This window comes from Periplaneta americana, chromosome 1 (assembly GCF_040183065.1).
Source record: "Periplaneta americana isolate PAMFEO1 chromosome 1, P.americana_PAMFEO1_priV1, whole genome shotgun sequence".
Lineage (NCBI taxonomy): Eukaryota > Metazoa > Arthropoda > Insecta > Blattodea > Blattidae > Periplaneta > Periplaneta americana.
In genome coordinates, this window is record NC_091117.1 from 92,901,018 (window position 1) to 92,907,255 (window position 6,238).

The following is a 6,238-nucleotide window of genomic DNA, read 5'->3' on the forward strand; positions in this document are numbered from 1 at the left end:
CCCAAGCGCAGTTCAGGCCGGCAGACAAGCTCCTTAACTGACTGAGCCACGCCAGTGGCCTGATGGATATTATTATTATTATTATTATTATTATTATTATTATTATTATTATTATTATTATTATTATTATTATTATTATTAATTTCCTAAAGTAACAGATAGGCTAGATTTGCAAGCTAAGAAAAGTCCCTCAGGTGATCTCATTCCTGGTAAACTCCGTATCTCACAAATCTGAAACATGCAAAGATATTTCTTCAAGCTGAAAAAAAAAAATCAGAGAACGCGATGAAGTTAAGTATAATTTAATTGCCATTTGAAAAATATATCTTGTTCCTGGGGACCTCTTTCTTATTAGGCCTACTCATGGGGGTCCGTGGACCACAGGTTGGGATCTGATGTTTTAGAGCAGCTGTGCTCAATTTTGTAGTTACGCCTTTTGCGGAGTTTGCGATAACCCACCAAGCATGGTGACGTATGGACATCTGGGAGACTTTGTATGTAACCAGTGGTGGCTGGTGCGAAGCAAAGGTACCATCTTAGACATAATAGGCCTAATGATCAACAGCCATAGGCTACGTTCCCTTCGGAAAGTTTCGTGTGCCTTCGTGAGAGCTTAGTTTCACACGTGAACGAATGTGAACAGTGTATTAAGAAGCGGGAGAGTTCCAATAATTTGTTGTCGTTGTTTCAAACAACTCTTATTGTAAAATCACGTAACTGTTACTTCGAAACCCGAGGTTCACATCGCGGTTTATTAAAAGAGATGGTATGAGTACAAGCCTCCGCTTTGTGTTTCTTTTGTTTTGTTTCTTCGTTGTTCTTTCTGTTTATAAATTTACTTTTTTTTATTTTAGTAGGTTATTTTACGACGCTTTATCAACGTCTTAGGTTACTTAGCGTCTGAATGAGATGATGGTGATAATGGCGGTGAAACGAGTCCGGGATCCAACACCGAAAGTTACCCAGCATTTGCTCATATTGAGTTGAGGAAAAACCCCGAAAAAAACTCAACCAAGTAACTTGCTCCAACCGGGAATCGAACCCGGGTCACCTGGTTTCGCGGCCAGACGCGTTAACAGTTACTCCACAGGTGTGGACTTCTGTTTATAAATCAATATTACAAATTATTTAAAACAAATATATATTCAAGGGGTAAATTAGATGAAAAATAAACGTCTTCTTCCTCGTCGCGTGAACCAGGCGCTGTCTTGAAGATGGACTTAAGAGAAATTCAGGCTACAGGAGATCGCTCATTTTTTGTGTCGAAGAGTGTAAATTGCAACAATAAAAATTAAATATTATAGCCTAATTCCCGTATTCATTTCAATCTGTATTCGGTGGGCTGCAAAATATTGTAGACCTATAACTTATACATGTTAAACTGTAAACTTCAAAATGCATATTACAATATAAGAAACAAAATCAAAATAATGTGCTATTAGGAAATAGACTACTATAACACAAATTCATCAAAGTTATCAAATCATTCATCATCAGACAGTGTATGCGGGATGACTTAAGGAAAGTGAAGATGTTTCGTATCGGAGTATATGGCACTTGCCGCGTCGTCCGTATTTTGTGTACCTGGCGAGTACAGCAGCGTAAAGAACGAAAGAATCCCGGTCCGTTCATAGTAACGTTGCAACGCAATGTGTGCAGTTGTGTTATCCTGCTCAAGTATTTAGTACGAGTTGAATAGTGTAGTGCTGATCCATTCATAATGTCGAAGTCGAAGTCAAAACGTTAAATTCGCTCAGAGATACGAAATGCAATTAAGAAGTATGAGAGTGACATTTTATATATTAACGAAGACAATATCGTGTGTAATGTATGTAAAATTTACATAAAAACCAGAACAACTCATGCTATAGAGAAACATTGCAATAGTACATCGCACAGGAAATGCGTTGAAATGAAATCTGAGGAATCATCATCATCATCATCATCATCATTTAGTTGTGCGTGTCTAAACGACACGTGCAACATGATGCTCAGTGCAAATATTCCTCTAAAGAAATTGAGTGATCCCCATTTTAGAGTTTTTCTTCAGAAATTCTCTCGATACAAAAACTGTTTAAGCGATAGGCGAAGACGGTTCAGCTTCGACAACTTACGAGAATATATCGTCGTTTACTGCAACGCTGGTAATTGCATCAATGGTGACGAGGACTGAACTTGCAAGGTATGTACTACAGTACGTTATTTTTCTTTTCCTTCTGACTCTACGGAGATACAGTAGCATGTTGACGTCGTCTGTTTACGTTTAAAACCTGTTGAGCCAATGCAATGGTCTGAATGAAAAAAATGTAACATATAGTAAATGTGCACCTACACTCAACGATAAATCATCCCGCATCCACTGTCTACTCATCATCATCATCATCATCATCATCATCATCATCATCATTATCTCACAAGTGTAGTTGTCTGAAATCGGGAATGATATCAGTCATTGCTATTGTGAGCTGATCCTTCAAATTATTATCGTCTATAAGTCTGGTTCTCGATTTTGATTTGCCCAGCTACATCTGCGCAAAAACTGTTCGCATATGTAGGTGGAGCCAAATATTGGTGCAATTTTCATAGTGAAACTATATAGATTTGGGTATGTTAATTTACAAAGTTGTTTATATATGTCCAAGCCAATAATATTAGTACATTTACTTTTGGTAAATGTGTCACTTTGTAGCCGGATAACCTCCATCTGAAAATCTAATCGAACATATCGGGAATCAGTATGAAATGGGTTTGAAAGTTATAAGAAGTCGTTCTCCAAATTGTTAAAATCATGAAATTTATTATTGGAATAGGCCTAATTATAGTATTAAATTGTCTAGCACTTTGGTGGCATTATCACGGACTATATAAATACATTCAGATTGTTGAAATTCTTGAAATAAATAAAATGGTGTTGAGATAGACGATAGACAAATTACTTGCCTTTCTTAGTTTTAAAATTAGATGTAAACAATGTTCTAGCAGAGACAGGTACTGTGTTATAAAGTTCTCAATTTCTCCGGGAAACCATGAATTATTAATTGCTTCAAGTGTCTAGTTCTGATTTTTGCCATATGTTAAGTAGATGGATTTATTCAGATATATTATACATAAGGTGGACTATACTATCACAATTTGCTCTTAAATCCAATGCACAGGTCTTTTGACCTACGTGCTTTACAAAACAAGTCCTAATTTGTAGGCCCCCTCACCTATGATTAAATCCAACCACTCCCTAAAAAACCCACAGATTAACATGAAAATGGTACAAACAAAACACATTATATCATATATCCTAACCTAACATACGTACAAACAGGCATAAAAGTGTATAATTCAAAAGTTACCATTATCTCTTGTTAGTTCGCATCACAAACTTCAACAGCTGATGTTCTAAGCTGTCTCGCCTTCAAGAAGAACAATCCAGTATTTTGTTCGCATTCTCTATTCCCCATGAGATCAAGACATGCATGCGAATCCCTGTTCCGATTTAGCATCGAGGGTGGTAGATATTTTCTGCGGATATGTTTTGTTTTTTCACAATGGGCTAAAATGTGTGTCCAAGAAATCTTTTTCACACATAATGGACAGATGCTCTCTTTCCATGACTCCAATCTTAGCCACGCTAAACCTGCTCTACTGTCTTTTCTATAAGACTTTATGTAATCACATCTCCCCAATTCAGCATGAGATCTGATTGTAAATGTAGTGAGGACTTTTCCGAACATTGGAGCTCAATTTCTTGCCTCTCGATATCAATTAAAGGCATCTTCACATTACGCCATAAATTTCTTCTATTATTTTCTCCTTTTTCCCACACCTATCCCATCCCTGCATGATGCAGCCCTCCCTGAAGTTTATTAACTCACCTTTTTCCCCACCCCTCTCTCTGTGTGTGTTAAGCATGTGAATATCAGATCTGAGATTATGTGAAGAAATGTTTCTATGCATTTAAATTAATGATGAAAATATAAATAAGTTACAAAATGTATGAATGTTCAATTGAATAAAACCGGTTTAGTGCGTACATTATTTTTAAAATCTAAAATATCTTTTACTGCTCTCTTAACATATAGGCCTATGTCACGTCACCCCATTGACCAATCTAATACAGGATGTGCTTTCTTAACAATGCAAAATAAGCTACATATAAAAGAAAGAAAAGAACAAAGATATTTTTACAAATATTTGACGAGGCTTCGTGTTATATACTTGTAAAATGAAGAATACTATTCCTATCTTTAAGTTCACTGTATTCACGATGATAAAGTTACTGTTTTTACCAGAGCACATCAAACATCGAATGCGGTCTTTCTCTAAAAAAAATGGTCTTCCCATTCTTTGTGAAAATAATATCCTTTTTGTTTTTCCGCTTGCGAAAGCTTCTTAGAAAGAGACATGTTTGTTACGTCAAACGTTGCCTGTTCTCCTACGAGACGCTACTGAAAATACGAAGAATACAGCATTGAGTACGGTAAACATGTCATCACCCCGTAGGTAGAGAGTGCTTTCCAAGACTCGAACCGAGTGCGACGAGTGCTACTTGTGCTCCGTTTGGTCATAGCTGTTTTAGATTTAGAACATGATCTTTGTAACCCTTCTTATTATACTCTTCAGGAGACAAAAAACACTTTCACTTTCACCGGGAAGCCTAAACTTGCAGGCGTTTAAATGTTGAATTCGTTCGAAAATGTACTAGCTCGGTATACTGCTTGTTACTGCTTGAACAGATGGAGCAAAGGAAAAGATGCACAAGTTCAGCTGTTAAAATAGGCGCATTATTTTCCTAACAGACTAGAATTCAAGCTGATCTTTTGTTTCTTAATTACTTACTTGCTTACTTATGGCTTTTAAGGAACCCGAAGGTTCATTGCCGCCCTCACCTAAGCCCACCATCTGTCCCTATCCTATGCAAGATTAATCCAGTTTCTATCATCATATCCCACCTCCCTCAAATCCATTTTAATAATTTCCTCCCATCTACGTCTCGGCCTCCCCAAAGGTCTTTTTCCCTCCGGTCTCCTAACTGACACTCTATATGCATTTCTAGATTCGCGCATACGTGCTACATGTCCTGCCCATCTCAAACGTCTGGATTTAATGTTTCTAATTATGTCAGGTGAAGAATACAATGCATGCAGTTCTGCATTGTGTAACTTTCTCCATTCTCCTGTAACTTCATTCCTCTTAGCCCCAAATATTTTTCTAAGCACCTTATTCTCAAACACCCTTCATCTCTGTTCCTCTCTCGAAGTGAGAGTCCAAGTTTCACAACCATATAGAACGTCGATCTTATGTTTCATGCAACAAAATTGGCGTATAGCCTACACTTCCATATACGCTTTTACATTTGAAAAGTGTATTAGACTCACCTCGTAATCGTAGGAACACAAATAGATAATATAAAGATCAAATCTTCAACATGCCCTTCCGTCAGAACGTAACATGAATAGTACCGTTGAAGTGAGAATTCAACAAACACAATGTTATCAGAGCCGATCAAACGCCAGAGCACCACTCCCACAGCTGTTTAAACTCGTACTGCTGCGGTCTGTCTGGCCTATGTCAGGGCAGCTGGAGAGACCTTGCCCGAGGACAAGATCTGGAGAACAGAGAATGAAGGTGCCTTAAGATCTGTCCCGTTCACCTTATCTCGACCGGTAGATCCAATTACAGCCACGCATGAAGGTCTGTCACACTACGTGGGCACTGAGTCTTTGACAGGAATGAAGAAAAACGTGATGAGAATCGCGTAAATGAAGATTGCCTTACACACTTACAGGAAGCAGTCTCTCGTTTACCAGTTCTGCATCTTTCAGTTTCCAGGTCACCGTCAAGGCCTTACTTCACCAAGATTTGAACAGTCCAATCGTTGCTAAATTAATTGATTGTTACCGTTTCCTACCAGAAATGAAGAGTCCACTGCAAGAATGATGGATGTCATTTGGAATACATTTTGCAGGAGAAGCAATTGAAAGTTTGAAATGCTTAGCGCTCAAAGCTTAACTGAGATTTTCCGATCATTACTGGACAATGACTATCAGTGTTAATGCCATATAACTCTGTATGTACATTCTATATGTCTTAAGCTATGCATTGACAGCCTTGGTTCATTTTCGACAAGAAAGTGACATCCATCATTCTTGCAGTGGACTCTTCAAATGTTAAAGTGTTATCTCCGATAGCTAAATCTCTAACTCTTTTGTAGATAAAAGAATTGTGAGACAGATTTACTCAGAGT

At 37.7% G+C, this 6,238-nt stretch overlaps 1 protein-coding gene across 1 annotated transcript in view; it reads right to left on the minus strand.

Moving 5' to 3' along the window:
• Nucleotides 1-5,667, minus strand: part of LOC138698369 (glucose dehydrogenase [FAD, quinone]-like) — a 34,626-nt gene extending 28,959 nt beyond the window's left edge. Inside the window, exon 1 of the mRNA XM_069824237.1 lies at nucleotides 5,370-5,667. The gene's annotated coding sequence lies outside the window, so the exon portion shown is untranslated. The remainder of the gene's footprint in view (nucleotides 1-5,369) is intronic.
• Nucleotides 5,668-6,238: the final 571 nt, after the last annotated feature.